This window comes from Tupaia chinensis, unplaced genomic scaffold, assembly GCF_000334495.1.
Source record: "Tupaia chinensis unplaced genomic scaffold, TupChi_1.0 Scaffold000026_1, whole genome shotgun sequence".
Lineage (NCBI taxonomy): Eukaryota > Metazoa > Chordata > Mammalia > Scandentia > Tupaiidae > Tupaia > Tupaia belangeri.
Genome location: NW_006159456.1, coordinates 466,217 through 485,869, shown reverse-complemented (window position 1 = coordinate 485,869; position 19,653 = coordinate 466,217).

The following is a 19,653-nucleotide window of genomic DNA, read 5'->3' as shown; positions in this document are numbered from 1 at the left end:
TTTACATTTTGTTCTAGAATCCCAGGGACAGAGGAGGGCAGAACCTAACAAAAAAACCATTCAACTCAAGTTAATTCACATTTTAAAAAGTGAAATAATCTTTTTTTATTTTATTTTTTTTGATTCACGTTGCATGGCATTTCTAAGTCATATGCCCATGAAGTTGAAAAACAGCATTTTTCTCATCCTATCCTTCATTCCAAATCAAATTAATTCTAAATTCTATCTTTTTCAAAAAAAATCATAAGACACGTAATTTATCTCTTTTTTCACATTGTCTCTAAGCCAGGCAAAAATTCCACCACATTTAAAATAATCAAATATGCATATGGAATTTTCATTAGAAATTTAAGGGACATGGTCTTACTCGGTTCAATTTCTAGAGCATGCTTTCCACCTGTTGCCACTTATAACAAAGTCAATCCACCCCAGTACTTAAATTATTTGGTTATTTATACACCAACTTCTTGGAGAAGCTAAAAAGGCAAGATAACAAGATGCAAATATATCTTACTCTTTGTGGTTTTTCCACTGAGAATGTGTTCTCATTTCTCCAAATGCATATGAAAACTAAGAACAAAACTGAATGCTACACATACATCAAGGAAAGACTGAAGACTTTCAAAAGCCTGTTAAAATGCCTCTGAAAGGGATAAAGATTTTATGTCCTTCATCTTACTTTTCCTCCTTTCCTTTTAATGATTCATAACCCTCTAAATTAAGATTGTTTCTATATTGGAAAAGTAATAACTGAACAATGCAGTAGGCATGTGCAGAGAGACAATTGTAGTTTAGGGAGTTAGAGCTAAAAAAAAGAAAAACAACTGTAGTTTGGCAGACTAGAAACAGACCGAGGCTATGTATGGGGAGTGGAAACCACACTGAAGGGTATGCAGCAATTTGCTGAATGGGAAGCTGCATAGGAAGGGAATTCTGTAAATGAAGTCCATCTAGACCTCAAATAAACAAACAGGCAATATCATATTCAAAACATAAACATATTCAAAACAAAAACATATCAAGCCAGCCCTTGATCACCACTAAGTTCTCCTCCAACTCTCATATGATCTTCTGGTTCCTTTTCCAAGGATTTTTGTTTTGTAATTAAGTGTCTGATGTTTAAACCATGTATCTGCCTGGGAAGATCTGAAATGTGGATGTGGTGGTGGGCAGCAGAGACCATTGACACGACAGTGACCTTTTTTGTGTGTCTTGCTTTCTTTGTGTTTAAGTTTTTGCTATAAGGTGCGTGCACTCACCAGAGACAGTGAGAGGGGAAGAAAGAAATCACCCGCCCCTTCCCCCCCATATACAATCCCTTTTTCTCCATTCTCCTGGGATTTGGGGCATGCACATACACATATGCATGTGATTTTCTTAATTTTTTTTAAAAAAATTATTTTACATTCATTCACTGAGCATAATCACAGCACACAAAATGTGATTTCCCATCCAGAATACACTGCATAGTGGCTTAATCATACATGTTACCATTGACAATTTTCCATTTCTTGTTTCATATATATGTATATGTGTGTGTGTGTATATATATATGCATATATTTCCCCTATTTCTCACCCTCTGCCACTTCCCACCCTCCTCCCACACTGTCTCTGGTGTCTACAGTTACTTTCTATTCCTCCTCTACCCTGTATTTTATTGATTCACAAAATATCTTAATTAATCTAATTACTTTCAATCAAGTTCAGCTGATATATATGTGAACACATGTCTTATATGGTCATTAAATAGGTATTTTTAAATATATTTTTTAACTTCAAGGAAAGCAGTTTTAGCTTTAATAAATCAAAATAAAAATAATTGCTAAGAGAGATTTGCTTAAAACTTAAAGCCAGGAAACAGGTTAGGCTTCTGTTCAAATACTAAGTACATTACACCTATTGGCAGCTTAAAAACAAGGCAAAATCCTTAAATCTGGAAAACAGAGCATAGAAGATCAATAATGTTTTAGTCAAAAGTCATAAGATTCTATTTCACCAGTTCAGTCTCATGTACTTAATCTATCTTCTGTTGTGGGGTCTGACCTTTCCCTTGAAATTCTGTAATATAACATTCAACTCCAGACTTTTCTCTACCATTAAGTTGGCCATTTTTTTTTTTTTTGGAGAGGTTTTTGCCATAGGGCGCGTGCGCTCGCCAGACAGACAGAGGGAGACAGAGACAGAAAGCGAGAAATCACGCCCCAGGGGGAATGGCCATGCCACAATCCCCTCTCCTCCATTCTCCTCTCGGGATCTTGGGCACACACGCAAACGCGCCCGAGTTTTAAGCCACCGGGTCTGGGATGCAAACTGTGGTCGACTACATGGGAGTCCAGAGACATGGCCATTACGCTAACTGCTGGTCCTGTAATTTTCTTACTTGTTTTTGAACTCTTATTTCTGTGTGTTTGTATTCAGTTTTCCTGGTATAGCACTTCCTTCAGAACTTCTTGGAAAGCTGGTCTGGTATTGGTAAATTCTTTCAGGTTTTGTTTATCTAAGAATGTTCTTGTCTTTTCTTCCCATATGAAGGATAATCCTGCCAGGTACAGTATTCTTGGTTGAAATTGTTTTTCCTTTAACACTTCGAATATATTTTCCCACTATTTTCTTACTCACATTGTTTCTGATGAGAGGTCTGCTGTTAGCCTGATGGGATATCCTTTGCAGGTAACTTGACGTTTCTCTCTTGCCAATCTTAGTATCTTGTCTCTGTGGTATTGGTCAATCTGGCTATAGTGTGTCTTGGAGAAGATCTTCTTGGGTTGATCCTATTTAGGGTCCTTTGTATTTCTTGGATCTGGTTCTTTGAATGCCTCTTTACATTTGGGAAGTTTTCTTCTAGGGTTTCATGGGATAGATTATCAATGCCCCTATTAGTTTCTTCACCTTTTGGGATACCAATTATCATGATGTTTGGACATTTGATGGTATATAGTACTTCTCGTATATTATCCTCATTTTGGGGGCTATTTTCTCAGTCTTCATGATGGATTTTTCTAGGCCAGTGATTCTTCTATCTTCTACATCTGAGATTCAATCCTCTGTATGATCTAGTTTACTTTTAATGCTTTCAAGGGAGGTTTTGATTTCCTTTATTACAGTCTTCATCTCTAACAGATACATTTGATTATTTTTTATGGTGTGTATTTCCTCTTTCAGATCGTGCAAGAAGTTCCTCACCTCCTGGAACTCATCAGCTCTTTTCTTCTGAAGTTCATTGTCTCTCTCATTTTCCATCTCTGTTAGTTTTTATCATTATGAATATTGTAAATTCTTTATCTGACATTTCTGTGAATTCCACTGTACTCTCTGTGGATGAAGAAGAGTTATTCTTTTCTCTTGGGGAGAGGTACTTTCTTGCTTTCTCATATTTCTTGTGCCCCAGTGGTGATTTCTGGTCATCTGAAGGGTTGTACATTTCTTCCTAATTCTTGAAGTTCAATCTGAGTGTTCAGAGGTGTGCTAGCAGAGGTGATCTGCAATCTCTCTTCCATTCCATTTTTTACTCTTTGTACATCACATTCAGTGGCAATTGAGGAATATGCTGATCCTAATAGTTTGTATACTGTTCACTTAGACCTGTCTGGACACTAGTGCATGGAGGCTGAGCAATTAAGGGATAAGTTAAAGCAAAAAGGAAAAGAAGAGAAAAAGAAGAAAGAAGAAAAAAATACTAAAAAAAAAAGAAAGACAAAAAACAATTTTATATTTTAATTTAAAAAAAAAGAAAACTGCATGGTGCATGTTTCACAGCTAAAGTTCAGTAGCCATCTCAGAAGGGGTCCGAGTTTGTACCTCTCCTAAATGGGAGGGAGGAAAGGGATGAATTATCAAGATAAATGAGGGCCTTGAGAGCCCAGAGACTACTTTACCTTAAATATTTTTTTAAAATTAAGAGACACAGGAAGACACAGAGAGACAGAGAGATGGACAGAAGGATACAGAGGTTGCCCTACCACTCTAGAAATTAATCTTGAGGGTGAAGGCTCAGCAGAAGATCTTCATTTTTTAGCCCCTGAAAGAAATATTTCACAGCTGAAGTTCAGTAGCCATCTCCTGGAGTGATTTTCAAGCTGCCAATTATAGGACTCAAATCATGGTTGGCCATCTGGGAACCCAGTACCACAACCACTATGCTCTCAGTTGGTCTCTACAGTGGCATTTCTGAGACCATACTAATCATCATCAATAATGAGTATGATTAGCTAGATTGGATGCAAATGTGCTGTAAAAATGAGATGTATTATTTAAAAAATCATAAATATAAGAAATCATACAAATCCTAATCTTAATTTATAAGAGAATTTATACAGCATATATGTGGTTTTCCTTATTAATTTATAAATCCATTTTCCCCATGTGATTGAAAGACATATGTGCTCTGCAGAGAGAGAGAGGAAAAGAGAAAGCACTTTGTCATGGTGCATGGTCATGCTGCAATCTCTTTTCCTCCATCTCTCCCTCCTTTGTGGATTTTGAGTATGTACAAGTCCAAACATGCCCAGCATGTTTTCAAAGTGCCTGTCTAGAAAGTTCAGAATTTATTTCCTATAATCAGATTTTTATTAATAAAAAAGTGCTATCTACAGGGCCAACCACAGTAGCTTAGGAGAAACAGAAAGCTTCAGGGTCCTGAGGAGGATCCCTATGAGAAGGTCCCTGGTTTGCATCCCAAGGCTTTTTTACACTCTGGCACAAGTGTGTGTGCCCATGATTTTAGCTGGCTGAGGCTTGGGGTAGGCTCATAGCATGAAGATCCTGTTAAAAACACCTAAATCTCCCTTTCTCTCTGTCTTCCTTTTCCTATAAGAAATAAATACATTTTAAGAAGTACTATCTACATATATTACTTTGTTTAAGAAACACAACCTGTGACACAAATTAACTAGAGTTAATATTTATGGAGCATCTACTAAGTACCAGGTTCTTGCCTAGTGATTTAGACCCATCATCATATATCACTCTCACAGCAATTTGGAGGAGATAAATACTCCTTCCATTTAATAATCCAAGGGGCTGAGACATCAAAAATTTAGGAAAGCATCCAAAAATCACAAAGTAGTAAGTGCCACTATTAGAATTCATTCAAGGGATTATAGAGATAATTGAAGGAAATAATGCACAGGTCTGTAATAAAATATACTCTCTATACATGCTAAGTAATATTAAAATGTCTGGATAATATTTTGAGTGATAGACTTTATTTCCTCCAGGGATACAAGACAGTATGCCAGCCAAAGTATCTAAAAGTTTTTCCCAAAAGTTTTAAGTTATTAATAGATTCTGGATGGTTTGTGGGGAGATAAGTGGGAAATTTGTGAGGAGAGGTATAATAGGTCAGAGGAGTGAGGGGGAAAGTAGACTTTTTCATTGCTGCCTTCACCTAATAGGAAGTGATTCTTGAGATGGAATTATGGGGGATGGGAATACCTAAAAGGATGGGAGAGACTTTGGGAAACTCCAGGTTATGAAGATTCTGGAGTTGTCTTCTGGCAGCACTGGAAAAGTCTGTTACATGCCTAAAAAGTAATCATTTTTAAGTTAGCTCTCAATTTTCCTATCAACCTGAACTCTTATAGTCTTTCCTAAAGGAAAGGACTTCTTTCTTTAGAGTGTTCTTGACTCTTCTCTTTAGCCATTTAGTCTATGATATTTGTTATAATTGTCCAAGTTGATGAAGACACGAGGCTTAGTTGAAAGATGTAAATTTGAGTGAATTTAGGATCATTTAAGTCATAGATATACAGAGAAAGTATAGTACAGAGTAATAAAAAAAGAAACTCAGAGTGTTTAAAGATTTTTACAGGGGCCTGTTGGAGGAAATTAGATGTTAGGCAAAAGAAGCAAAAAGAGGAGGAAAAATCAGAAATGATGAGTCACAAAAGCCAGGGAAGGAGAGTGTTTCAAGAAAGATGGCATATTCAATCATGTCAGCAACAGTGTCAGATGCTGTTGAGAGACAAAAAAATGTGCATCAGATTTAATAACACAATGCACAATGGTGACCTTACCAATAATTGTTTTAAGGAAGCTAAAGAGAGTGAGAAGAGACAGTAAATTTAAACAATGTGTTCATTTTGTATAAATTCATATTTGAAATAAGCTATAATTAGAAGTTAAGGGGAATCACAAGTCAGGGAAGATATAAATGAGTTCCTAAAATTTGAGCCAGGAGTTTGGCATCCAATTGAGCACCTTTCCTTTCTACTTGGACACATATTTCACTATCTCAAACATGATCCTATGATATATATCAGTTTTATCCAAGTCTTAAGTTTGAGACATTGAGTAAAATGACTTGAATAATATATGATTTGATGATTTGTCTATTTCTTTAGAATAAAATAGTCTATTTTTAGAGACCTGTCTTTTATAACTTTTCTCCCTTTAAACTCTTTCGTTTTCTCACTATCTTAATAATTGCCTTTGTGTTTATGGTTAAAGGAATGATTCCCTGCTTCAGACTAATGTACTTTATCTTCTGTTGTGGTTCGATCTTTCAATTTAAATTCTGGAAGATAACGTTCAACTCTGGACTTGTCCCTACCATTAAGTTGGCCATTTTATTAGCAGTTTTAGAACTCTTATTTCTGTGTGTCTGACTTTAGTTTTCCTGGGATAGCACTCTCTTCAGAACTTCTTGGAGAGCTGGTCTGGTGTTGGTAAATTCTTTCAGGTTTAGTTTATCTGAGAATGTTCTTGTCTTCTCTTCCTATAGGAAGGATAATCTTGTTGGATATAGTAGTCTTTGTTGAAACTGTTTTTCACTCAATACTTTGAATATATTTTCCCATTTTTTTCTCACTTACATTGTTTCTGATGAGAGGTCTGCTGTTTGCCTGGTGGGATATCCTTTGTAGGTAACTTGACATTTCTGTCTTGCCAATCTAATATCTTGTCTTTGTGGTTTTGGTCATTCTGGCTATAATGTGTCTTGGAGAAGATCTTCTTGGGTTGATCCTATTTGGGGTCCTTTATATTTCTTGGGTCTGGTTCTTTGAATGCCTCTTTACATTTGGGAAGTTTTCTTCTAGGATTTCATGGAATAGATAGTCAATGCCCTTATTAGTCTCTTCACCTTCTGGGATACCGATTATCTGGATGTTTGGATGTTTAATGGTATCTAGAATTTATTGTATATGGTGGATTTTACTAGTCCAGTGATCTTGTCTTCTACATCTGAGATTCAATTTTCTGTGTGATTTAGTCTGCTTTTAATACTTTCAAAGGAGGTTTTGACTTCCTATATTATAGCCTTCATCTCCAACAGTTCCATTTAATTCTTTTTAATGGTGCATATTTCCTCTTTCAGCTCTCACAAGAACGTCCTCATCTCCTACATGAGTCTGAAGTGGTGAAATAGAATTTTATGACTTTTGACTAAAACATTACTGACCTTCTATGCTTTGTTTTCCAGTGTTAAGGAGTTTTGTTTTCTCTCGAGTTGTGGAAAGATCCATGTACTTACTGTTTGAACAGAATCCTAACCTGTTTCCTGGCTTTAAGTATTAAGCAAAGTTCTGCTAACATTTTTTTTTTTACTTTGATTTATTAAAGCTAAAACTGCCTTCCTTGAAATTACAAAATATATTTAAAAAATAACTGTTTAGAAACCACAGTAAGCTGTTAAATCTCAGCTATGTGTTATAGTATATTCATTCTACCCACAGAGTTTCATGCCTAAAGTCAAGTTTTGTTCACAGATATGTATATATCAGCTGAACTTACTATTGAATTTAGATTAAGATATTTTGTGAATCAATACAATGTGTGAAAGAATAAATATATATATATTTGTCTCATATATATATATATGAGACAAAAAAGTGGAAAATTATTTGTTGATGATAACATGTATGATTAAGCCACTTTACAGTGTATTCTGACTGGAAAATCACATTTGGTATGCTGTGGTGATGTTCAGTGAAAGCATGTAAAATAAAGAAACTAATTTTAAAACATAAAGGAATGATTCTCTTATCTTAAACTTTTGATGTGAAGGATTTCACATTGCTTTTCTCTACCCGGCATTGAAACAACCAACGAATTTCAGGCAGTTTATTGAAACAACTGGTTAACACAGATTACATTTTTCAAACCAGTAGCATTCAGTCCTGCAGGTCATTTAAATAAGCAAATCAGTCAAGATAGTTTGAGAAGATGGCACTAGTTCCTTGATAAAAATAACTCTCTAGTACACAAATAAATAAAATCAACAGGATGGACCAGCCAAGGTAGTTCACTTTGGTATTTATTCTGACTTGGGAGACTGAAACCACACAGCTGAGCCCTGGTTTAATACCTAGCCCACACTAAACTCTAGGTGTGGTGGTACATACCTTTAGTTCCAGCTATGTGAAAGGCTAGGACAGGAGGACCATGACACAGTAAGAACTATCTAAAAATAATAATAATAACCAAGAACTTAAGCTTTTGCAATATATGGTCCTGGTATTTCAAAGTTAATGAGTCTAATGTCTTCTCTTCCCAGTGAAATTAAAGTGTGCAACCTGAGTGGGCATTGAATTTATTTTTACTGAAGTTTCTGACAGAGGTTATATTTACTTCAAAATGGTAACTTAAAAATCACAGGCTCAAGTCTTTTTTTCATGTTCTTCCATGTAAGCGCAGCAGCAAGGTAGGAATGTAAGAAAGTAAAAGGGAAAAGAAGATGTTCATAAACAGGAAAGCCACACAATACTAGTAGCAACATGTTCATAAATAATGATAGACCAGCGTCATCACTTTGTCAAAAAAATGTCAGTGCAATGGAACTAACAATCGTAATAGGGAGAGAAGAGAGGTGGTTGTGTTGCTGCAGAGACTTGCCTGAAGATGAGTCCAGGGAAGACAGAAACCAGCTTTCCACGATGATGACCTGGGTGTAGCACCAAATTGGGGTTAACAAATTCAGATTGCTAAATTCAAAGCTCTCTGTCAAAAAGTGCAGGATTCTATCTGAACCACTGAAGTAACTGGTATTCTATTATTGTATGTATATGCCATACACAATAAAAATAAAGGAGTTCCTAAAATACATTTCATGAGATTAAACAGGAGTATGTGAGGTCAGAATAGAGGCAAATTATGGGGATGATTTGGAGTCAGAGTGATCAGAATGAGTTACTGGAGTCAATTTTGGGGTTTTAGTATCTAAATATTCACTGAAGAAATGTTTTGGGATGACTTCCCAGCTCTGTGCCATTGCTTTCCCTGATAAAGGAAAGCTTCGCAGAAGTTGGGGGTCTCTGTATTCATGTTGGGACCTTGTGATCCACTGAGCCATTTCTGATTGGTCTAGGTATAGAAACTATCGGATGGTGAAAACAATGGAATTCAGTTTATAACACAGACAAAGAAATTGTAGCAAGACAATGGTGAGTTCTTAAATTCAAAGAATATTTAGAAGTAAGCCCAAGTTTGCTACTTTGGCCACTTGCTACTGATGGGTGTGGTGATTGCTTCTGCCAAGAAAAGCAATGGAGTAGATGTACAGGAAGAGACAAAATTAGAGAATTTGTGGCCACAAGCTGAAGAGATGTAAAAGGCCCCTGATGGCTTTCTTATTGCAGCTCTCATGTATTTCTATAAGATGTCACTTTAGTTATTATTTCCTTCTTTGTTTAAGCCTTAGTCAGAACACTAGTGACATAGGGCAAGGTATGGAACAACAAAAACAGTAACAGCTAACATTTATTTAATGCTCATTATACCCCTGGCACCGTCCTAGGCATTTACATGAATTTTCTCATTTAATTTTCTTACATTATTCTTCTTCTCCATTTACGGATGAAAGAGCTGTGGCATTCGTACAATTAGTAAAATTAAAGAGCCAGATTTAGTTCAAGTAGTCTGATGCCAGAATCTACCTTCTTGATCAATCACTATCTGGGTGTTTTTGTGAATCTCATCAGGCCTTACATTAACCTATAATAGGGGGATAATAAGACTGACCTTACAAATTGTCCAGATTAAGTATGATGATATATGTATATGTGTGTGTGTATGTAGATGTATGTGTGTGTATGTGTGTATGTATATATATATATGTGTATATATATATATATATATATATGTCTACAAAGATATATATATATAGATATATGTCTACAAAGATATATATCTATATATATATAGATAGATAGATAGATATATACACTTTGTAAACTATGATTCTACATGCTAAGATTTTGTTTAGCTTTGGTTTAACCATTCACTTTTATTGTTTAGCCCTTAAACTATCTATCCAAAATATGTGCAAATATTTATTGAACACATATATGCAATATGTTGTGGCATGATGTATACAAATGCATTGTCAGGTAGTTGTCATAGACATTTATAATGGGAAATATAATTGCATATGCCTTATCTACTACCACTAAAACCCCATCCCACCTTTAAGATCATAATAATGATGACAAATATAGTTATCATCAAATCAGAGAATGTGTATTTGTCACATCACTATTAAAATGGTTGGAGTTCAAATTTCATGGGACTATGACAACTGTCTAGAAGTAATAGCTTTTGAATCGATCCTAAATTATTACCTGTTCTAGTGTTAGTGCACTGGAATTTATTAGTATATATGAAGCTATCTAATTGAAAGGTAATAACTGTTTTTATTTTGATTTGCCTAAGTTTTAGCATTAGTTTTATAGCTGCTCTGCCAGATAAAAAAATATAATGGGAGATACTTTATTTTCCTGGAAGTTATTTGAAAATATAGACTCTCAGGACCAGCAGATGGCATAATGATTATGTTGCTGGACTCCCATGTCGTCGACTGTGGTTCGAGTCCTGGACCTTGCAACTTTAAACTCACACTGGGCACGTGTGCATGTATGCCCAAAATCTCAAGAGGAAAATGGAGGAGAAGGGACTGCAGCATGGCCCTCCCCCCTAGAAAGTGATTTCTCACTTTTTGTCTCTCTGTCTCTCTGGCAAGTGCACATACTCTATAGCAAAAATCTCTCTTAAAAGTTTGGTTTTTTTTTTTCAATTAAAATGAAATATAGAATCTGAGCAAAGGGAGATGAACTGGCTTGATGATCATTTGGAAATCCTGATAACCCATTCTGGAGATGAGAGCTCTAGAGTCCCAGCACTTGAGATCCATGGGAAGTACTGGATAAAAATTGAAAGTCCATTTTCTTTAGAAACCACTGGTAGGTCCTATGCTGCTCACATCCCTTCTGCTAAAACATTCTTTCTTTATTTATAATACTGTTGACGAAGTTTTAGCACAGCTGGCTGGGAACATATTCTGGTATTGGCTCCTTACTACTGTATCAAGAACCTATTACCTAATCTCCCTGATTGAATGTGGTGTTTTGTAACTGTCCTTGACACACATTTACAATTTACTAAGTTGCTATGACTCTATAACTATATTATTTAGATGTTTATAACCCAGACAATATTGCTCTCATCTTTGACCCACTAATGAGTATATTAATGAGGATGTTTTAGTTACAAGTAAAGAAAAAAACCCAATACAAAACTAATTTGAACAATAAAGAAAACTATCACCTTAGGTAAGCTGTACCCTAGTTTTCGAGCAGTTTGTTCAGGATGTCACTCATGTGTTTTTGCTATATTTTTACTTAAGTGCTTCTGCATGAACTGACTTCATTTTTAGGTCAATTTCCTTCAGGGTTAGCAAAGTGGCTGCAGCAGTTCCGGGCATCACATCCACAAAACACACAGTCCAAAACAATTCCCAAGTAAATGAAATTCTTAAACATCTGTTGTTAATTTGAATTGACTTGTGTTTGGATTACTGAACATTCCTGAGCCAAGTATTATGGCCCCAAAGGGGTTAAGACAATGTTAACTGGTTATCCCAATTGGAGTTGACATGCAGAAGAGGGAAGGGGTTAGAATCAAGGCCATAGAAATTAACTGGGCATACATGATTATGACTTCAGGAGGAAGGCCTAATGTAGAGACAATTACATACTTCTAGGATGCATAGTTTCAACTTACTCACTGTTTCTGTATGTATACTCCCAAGAATTCTGTTATGTAAACAATACAAAGCCCTTTCAACAAGATGGACAAGCCAAGTTGTCAATTAATGAATCCAACTCTAAATGTAGATTACCATATAATAGGTAGTCCCAGTCAGCAGACCCAGCTATGCTCCTTGTTATCCTGAAAACTATTTTTAAAATAATGTCCCAGACGTTTTTATAGATTGTTTCAGATGATTTCAGCCTTATTTGGCTCTCTTTTCTGCTACTATCACCATACAGTATGTAAGTAATGTTCAACCAATTTCATGTAGATGCAACCTGGCACTCCTCCTCTCTGGCTCTGTAGCTTCTTATTGATTCTGAGATATGGGCTTCACTTGATTCCAATATATGTACAATCCAAATCATGAAAGTGTACAATCCCAAAGGACAAATTTTTGAACACTGTGAGAAAAGAGCTAATTAAAAACATTACTTGCTGTCTTTCTTCACCTGTATATTATCTTCTGACACTTTTCTTTTTTTAAAAAAAAAAAGATTTATTTATTTAATTTAATCTATTATTATTAGTTTTGTTTAATTTAATCTATTATTATTAGTTTTTTATTTGACCAGGAAGAGACAGAGAGAGAAAAGGAAGGTGAAAGCAAGCCTCCAGGTCTGGGATTCACAGAGGATAATCCTATGAGATAAACACTTAAGCACCTGGCAGCAACTAGCTCAATAATGTAATCTTATTACTGGATCTTTCTCTTACCCAATGCATTCTTCTTACCTCTTAATCCAGCTCCATGGTTTTCACATCTTAATAAAATAATAATAGCACATATAGCACATAGGCTTTTGTTTCAGGTTCTCCTTTCTGGGGACCATAGGCCAAGATAATATATAATAGGTCCCTGACACTTCCATTAACAAAAGTTATTAGAGAACCTGATATATGCAACAAAACTTCCATTCAGAAAGCAGGTCAATGAGAGAGACAGAGAAATCACTGGTGCACGGCACATATCATAATCTGCTGGCCATAAGTAACAAGGACAACCTGCCCTGGTAATTGAAAGCATTCCTTGGTCAACTAATAAGAAGGCACCTAGTCCACCCTATGAATGGATTTCCCTTGTCCTTTGTCTTCCTTGGAGATAGACTTTGAAAAGGATGCAATTTTGGGGGCCTGACTAGTTCGGCCCACTTCCTGTTGTGATTCCTGGATCCTTAGGATTATTTTAGGGTTGGAGAAATACAGGCTCTTTTTTGGACAGCCTTAGTATGTTTTTGGCAGTACAACTTACTTAAAAATTTAGCAGGCTGCTGGTGTATTTGCTTTGGGTCTATGTTCTTATGATCAATTCCATGGTGTAGCGTGAAAGCCAACTCTCTTGTCAGTTTATGGCTTCATGAATCTAGGCAATTTTGTCTCCTAGAATCTTATCTCTGCTCTACTCACCCCAGAGTTCCTTGTTTAATTATTTCAACCGTATATTTGGTCTGAGCCTTGAAGTAATTTAAAACAATATCTTTATGGACAGAGATCCTAAACTATATTCCTTATATTTAGGCAACTACATATCTGTATCTTCATAACGTGACTATTTCCTTTGTCTCGCAAAGAAGACTTAGAAAGAGGATCCTAGAAGAAGCCTGATCTCATTCATTTCCTGCTTAATTCCCTCTGCTCCCTCCCTATGTTATTGCCAACCTTGACTTGAGGTGGAGAGAATGACAGTTCTATCCCTAAAAAATCCCAGATTAGTAAACTTTCTGGAAAATGTCCTCTTACTCTTTTTTTAAAATATTTTATATATAATCCATAAAACAATCTTTCAACTTTACCATAAAAATGTATCTCACATTGGGGTCAGGTGGACTTGCATAGGAAAATCCTTGGTTCATGTCCTAGGATCTCACTGAGCACACTGACATGCACATGTGTCCATGATCCAGGCTGGCTGATACTTGGGCTAAATTGTGGTGCGAAGACCTTGTTGGGGATTTCTTTCCCTCTCTTTCTCTCTCTCCCTCTGTATCTTTCATGGAAGAAATAAGTAAACTTAATTGAAAAAAAAATTGTTCCACATTCCAAACCATTCTCCTTATCTACTGCCAGCCCCTAGATGGTCCAATCAATCCACCATCAACTCTTCTGTAGGTACCGTAGAAGTCTAACTTGGTCTTGCATTTTCTCTTTTGCTCCCTCTCAAATATTCATGTTCCATACATCAACTAGATCCATCCTCTTAAGAACTGGTTGAAATCATGTCTCTTCTTGCTTTAAACTATCCAGTGGGTGTCCATCACAGTGTAAACAAATTGCAATGTCAGGAATTTTACTTAAAATACCCATGACAACCATGGGTTCTGTTTCCCCTGATCAGCTTAAAAAAGCATGCTAGGTATACTCTCAGGAACCCAGAATCTTAAGGAGATGGAAGGCTGGGGAAATGCGATCACAGCATAAGGAGATCGTGTTGAAGGCGCTTCTCTCTCTCTCTTTCTCTCTACCTATCTCTCTCATTTAAATAAATAAATAAATAAATAAATAAATAAAATCTCCTCATGATCTAATTTATCTCCTCTGATCTTACCCTCTGCTTACTCACTGTGTCTCACTGACCATATCGTTTATTATTTTTCAAAAATGCCAGGCAAGCTCCTATCTCTAGGAATATACATTTGCTGAAATCTCTGCCCAGAAGTTTCCCTCAGATGTCCTGATCATCTTTTCTATAATAACACCATTCATAATTTTTTATCCTATCCTGCTTTATTTATCTTTAATCACTTGTCACTACTTAACTTTTGGGGTAATTTTTTTCCTAATAGCATACATGTATGAGGTAGAATGCAAGAGCCATTTGGGCGGGAGGGTTATCTGCCATAAGTCCTCTGATGAGAGCATTGCTTGACAGAGCAGGCACACACTAAATACTCAAGTTTGAAGAACAGCACAAAGCTATAACATCTCTTGCTTGCACATAACAAAATTTGCCTACTCTGGAATAAAGGAGGGGACCTTGTTGTTCTCCTACCTATTTCCTCCACGCAACAAATTATACATTGAAATGTGGGGGAGTACCCATTTCCGGTGTGAAAATGCATATCTGGTAGAATGCTTTGGGATGATGCAAGCAACAGAAAGTCCACTGCAAACCACTGTGAACAACAAATGTAATTTATTTATGGAAGTTGTACAAACAACAACTTCTGCTATATGTAAGCTCTAGAAGTAATTGGATCTGAGTTTGTACTCCATGTCACCCCTATTCTGTAGTCTCTACCATCTTCCAGCTGTTACTTTGGTTTCAGGCTGGCTGCTTTCATATTATTATCAAGAGGACAATGGTTCCAGGATCTGATTATGTGCACCATATGATCTGGCATTTTCAATCTTACAAAGAAGAATTCTTAAAAAAAAAATTACTTATTTTTCTACACATGACACTGCATGATTCAGCTACTGGAATTGTAGTACAAAAGTCCTTTGTCTTCTGCTAGGCCATAGTTAGTCTGGAGTAAAATTTTTGACCCTTCAAATTGTTTAAAATAGTCTCCCTCAAATCTATTTTACTCCATCTTCCTTATCCCACTTAATTTTTCCACTTGCCACAAAACTTTTCCATTTTCCACAAAAGCCTTGGTGTAATACTTGATGATTTCTATCTCTTCTTTTTAAATCTCTGTCTCTACTATCCCCCACATCCACACTATTGCCTATTTGTTTGACTTTAAAATATACAGAACCTGAGTCCTTCCAAATGCTTTGACTGCTGCCAGCTCACCTCAAATACCAATATTTCCCTCACTAGGTGTTATTCTAACAACTTCTTAATTAGCTTCCCAGCTTCTGTTCTTGTACCGCTAGTATGTATTCTTAACAGAGCAGCTAGAATGATCCTATTCCAACATGAGTTGGACTAGAAAACCTCCAGTGGCTCCTACCTTGGCACTTTTGCATCCATGTTCCCTCTGCTCAGAAAGCATTTTCCCTAGATAGCCTCAAGACTTGCTCTCTTTCCTCTTTTAGTATGAGGTCTTTCCTAATAATTTTATTTTTAAAAGATTTTATTTATTATTTATTTATTCTAATATTATTATTTTTACATTTGCTATAGGGCACATGTGTTCATCAGAGAGAGACACAGAGAGAGAAAGTGAGGAAACAAGACACCAGGTCCAGGACATAAATTGCAGTTGGCCATATGGGGGTCCAGCACCTTGCCCACCATGCCACCTGCTGGCCCTTCTGTTTAAAATTTGAATCTCCTCAGCTTCAACATTCCTTGTCTCCTTCCCCTGCTTTATTTTTATCCTTAACACTTAATCAGCTTTTAACCTATTACATAATTTATTTTCCGTCTTCTTCAAAAAGCCCCTAAGTTTCACAAGGACAGAAACTTGTGATTCATGTCTATTTGTTTACTGCTATATCCTTAGCACTTAGAACTGGCACATAAAATGTAATGTGTGTGTGTGTATGTGTGTGTGTGTATGTATACATTATATATGGGATATATAGATCATATATAGATCACAGAAGCCAAGAGAAGAGGAGACTTCAAGGAAAAAAGAATGATCTATATATCAAAGAGTTCATAGAAATCAAATAAAATTGTCTGATAAATGGCCAAAAATTAAGGTATCCGTGACCTTATATTAACAGCTTCTGTAAAGTGATTGAGGAGGTAAAAGGAGCAAGCTATCGTTAGGAAGGCAAGAGAGAAAGAATGAGACCCAGAGAAAACAAAGAGATATTCATCTTTTACTGGAGGAGGATTGGGGAGAAGGGATGTCATTTCTATCATAACATGAAAGAGAGAGAGAGCAAGAAAGAGAGAGAGGATAGAGAGACAATAGGAGTGATCACAGTAAACCCTAGACTGGTGGGTAGAAGCTGACGAGGAGCCCATTCTGGTGCCTCTACCTTCTCTACAAAGTAAGACATTGGAAAGGTAGATTATCTTTATAATTCTAATTAATTATTATTTTTATTTGACCAGAGAGGGACAAAGAGAGAGAGAGAGAGAAAGAGAGAGAGAGAAACCAAGGTGTCAGGGCCAGGACTTGAACCACAGCCAGCCATGTGGGAATCCAGTGCTCTTAACCACCACGCCGGCCCCAGGTTATCTTTTCAAAAGAAAAGACGGAAGAAGATGGGAGTTTAAGAACTCTGAGGAACTTGGAGACTTTAAATGGCCACTGTGGAAAATGAGAAAGGATAGTGAAGGGAAACACAAAGGGGACTGAACTATTCTGACTAACACTGCTGTTTCGTTTTATTTTGCTTTCATTTTGAAGAGAGGCCATTGTTGCAGATAAGTTCATCTTTAGCTGTGGTTAAGTTCTTGTGCACCTTCGTGGGAAACAGGATCTTAAGAATTGACTCACCAAACTAATTTCCCGGGCACCCCTTAAGTCATACACACAAGTGTGGATAAACATGTGAGGGGTGTATAGGCATCTGTATGTATGCACAGGAAACCCTTCATAGATGTAATATTGTGCATCCCACATTTACTTATAAATACCTTTAACCAACCTTTGTTCTGTCAACTCTGGACTTTCGTTCATCCATTGTGGAGGGCACTGCATACGGAAGCCATCTTGCAAACCACTAGGCTTCACTTCCTCACTGAGCAAACTGTTTCTCAGAAATCATGTGACCAACTGTCCTCCCCTGAAGTGGTTGAGTTTCTAGGCAATGGGAGAGATCCACCAACATCAATGATTGGTTCATGCTGTCCTATCTCATTTGCATTTCGGGCAACCAATTGGTGCCCACCAACTGTATATAACTCACCATTTCTCATCAATAAGAGGAAGATGGAGGAAGAAGAAGACTTGATCAGCACCTCCTATTGTGTGTGCGTTTGTTTGTCCCATCTCTCACTCCCTTTCCCAGGGAACCTGTTCAACTATCTCGCGGGACGGGACACGTGGCGCCTGAACACGGACTTGGGTACGAGGGACCCAGTGAAGAGCTCCTGAGGAAGGCTCCAGTGCAGAGCAAGCAAGAAAAGCCGGCAGAAAACAGAAGGGGATGGCAGAAATTCGTCCCGAGAAAGGCTGTGGCGGAAAACAGAGGAGGACAGCAGAGAATCGTCCCGAGAAAGCTGGCAGAGAAGGACGGCAGAGAATCGTCCCAGTGAGTAGAAAAGGTTGCTTACTTATAAGTAATAAGGGTAATAATAGGACAAGTAATAAGGGTAATAATGGGACAAAAGCTTAGTCAGCATAAAAAATATCCACTCAGAGCTTAATAGAAGCCCTTGTCGTTATGGTCGCTAAGGGAGAGCAGATCATGCAAAATGATCAACCCCAGTAGAAGGCTATAGCCACCTCAGATCTAACCGAGGATTCTAAAATTGAAAAAGAACAGGGAGAGGATCTTATTTCCCTAGATAGTGAGGAAGAAGTTAAAAGCTCCGAAAATGAGACAAAACCCCAAAAATCTAAAAAACTAAAAAAGAAAAGCAATCTTAAGGCTCTACAAGAGCCAAAGAAAAATGAGCCATCAACTAGTTCAGAGGAGGAAATCCTAGAGGCCGAGGCTGATAAATGCAATAACCCAAAATGGCCATCTGAACAAAAAACTTTAGAAACAAAGACTGCCACATGCAGTAACCCAAAATGGCCGTCTGAACAAAAAACTTCAGAAACAAAGGCAGTCAAACGCAATGATTCAAAATAGCTGCCTTTCAAAAAACGATTGCCATCTTACAACCCGGTCGCATCCGCGCCATTTTTGGCGATGCCCATTATTGATCCTAAGGCAAAAGTTCAGACTAAGATCGAACAACTTAAAGAACAAATTCAGTTAGAAAAAGAACATCAAGAATTAATATCACAATTAGAAAAACTAAAAGTGGGTAAATCTAAAAGTGCAGATTCCTCGTGGAATCACCACCAGTCCACTTTTACTCATGGTACAAAACTTAAACCAGTTCAAAAACTACAATCATTGATAGATTTTGAGGGGCAAGAAGCCTTTCCAGTGCCCTCCACAATCCATCATCAAATAAACATTTCAAGCTACTACATAGAATTATCTGTCTTTAGCATCGGAAGAAGGCAGCTATTGCTTGCACACCAGTTTGTGCAAAGTAAGGCATGTAAATCAGCAACTACAGCTTAGCATATAAATGCCATATAATGGCATATCAGCATGCTGGGAGGGTCCTTGGGATTGGCAGAGGATGAAGAAGGTGCATCACCTACAGCTGATGAGGCTTTCAGAAACCCTAGAGTGGGTGGTGCTAGAACTGACCCTTTTAGGCACAGAGGGAGTTGATTAGACTGAGGAATGGAGTTGTTCCAGGGTATCGTGAAAGGGGAGGCTAGGTGACACCATTAGGAACTTAATAAGAGTTACTGTGAAGAAGGTGTTCCAGAGAAGTGCTGAGAGGTTGGCGGGGGCAGAGTGGGATGAATAGAAATGTAGAATTATTTTTTAACAAAAGGGGAAAACAGCTTCTAACAAAACAAATTCTTGGAAATGTTAGGACATCTTCTTGGCTATGTGTCTAAATTTCTAGGAAAAGTAGGATGAGACTAGGCTATGTAAATAGCACTATTATCCCCACCTTACAGATACTAAAATTGAAAGAGGAGTTTTCTAACTCTGTGAAGTATAAATATTCCTCCTTTTACAGAAGAGGAAACAGAGGGAA